Source organism: Hoplias malabaricus, chromosome 13 (assembly GCF_029633855.1).
Source record: "Hoplias malabaricus isolate fHopMal1 chromosome 13, fHopMal1.hap1, whole genome shotgun sequence".
Taxonomy (NCBI): domain Eukaryota; kingdom Metazoa; phylum Chordata; class Actinopteri; order Characiformes; family Erythrinidae; genus Hoplias; species Hoplias malabaricus.
Window position 1 is genome coordinate 21,603,412 of NC_089812.1, and position 1,228 is coordinate 21,604,639.

A 1,228-nucleotide genomic window follows, 5' to 3' on the forward strand; every position below is an offset into this window, starting at 1 on the left:
AGGCTGCAGCTGGACCAGAGGTTAGGCCTTGAGTTAGATTCAGTCAGTGACAAGACACATAATCACACTTGTAAATTCATCCATTATTTACACACAGTCAGATGTGAGACAAAATGGAATGTGAAAATACTTTGTAAAGCCAGGGTTACGTCGGGGTCACAGAAGGTGACTTCACACAGCAGGATTTCACAGTATTCTGGAGAACTTAAGCTTAAAAATAACCCTCTCAGCAGAATTCTCATTACTGCTAACTCAAGCTAAATGACGACACTTGATTTTAGCTTCAGTTACTTGGTTAACTGGGAAATCCAGCCTTGAGTAGTCTCAACCCCCTCCCCCCCAACAGCATCGTCACACAAGCTAAAGGTAAACTGGACAACATCAGCACATACTGATTAATTTGCTCCTTTCCTCCTTTATTGGTTTAATTGAGCACATTATTATTATTATTAATTATAATTGTTATTGTTATTGTGTTTTTTATGGATCTTTTACTTTGCATAGATTTTATTTTTTTCTTAAGTTGTCTTTACAAGACTAGGCTGTGTTGTTTTACGCAAAATGAAATAAAGGTGATCAGTTATTTCGGGGAGCAGTTTTTGTTCTTTGGTCTTCGTCTGTTCAGAAAGCGCGGTGTGTCCGGTTTGAGACCAGTCAAAACAGCCAATGGGAAAGAAGAATGTATTTACAGAAAATGAAGCAGAGTCCTCAAAGAGATTCACTCTCTCTCACACACACTGCTGGGCCTCAAGTGTGTGTCACTGAGGCAACAACATCAGGGAAAACTCCCTCAGAATGTGAGGAAGAAACCTTGGGAGGAATCAAGACTCAAATGTGGAAGCCGCACTCCTCTGGCCAACACCGGAGCAAACAAGTGTAGCATGACTGAAGAATTACTGAGCGACAGTGTGGGAGTACAGCGGTCTACGGCTTTGTCTGAAACAGAAGGTAGTGACCTTGGTGCTTTGCTGTGCCTCAGAAGGCAGCATTTTGACATGAAGTGACCTGTTACCAGATTGCATCTGAGTCTAAGAGGAATAATTAAAGCTTGGGAGGTATCAGAACAAATTGCGTGCACCATTTTGAATCATCCCTCAATTCAGAGACGATTTGGCCACTTCCTCCCTCAGAGCGCTCCCTCAGTGGACAGCATTTAAGCATTTCAGACACAGCCAACGCCGCCATGTTAGGAGTGTGTTAACAGCGGTGTTTATAAAGCATTCTGTCC

At 42.4% G+C, this 1,228-nt stretch overlaps 1 protein-coding gene across 3 annotated transcripts in view; it reads left to right on the top strand.

The window, feature by feature from the left end:
• Window positions 1-583, top strand: part of med25 (mediator complex subunit 25) — a 19,391-nt gene extending 18,808 nt beyond the window's left edge. For all 3 annotated transcript variants that reach the window (XM_066642072.1, XM_066642073.1, XM_066642074.1), the window contains one exon: window positions 1-583. This exon is cut by the window's left edge and continues 175 nt beyond it. The gene's annotated coding sequence lies outside the window, so the exon portion shown is untranslated.
• The last annotated feature ends 645 nt before the right edge of the window (window positions 584-1,228 follow it).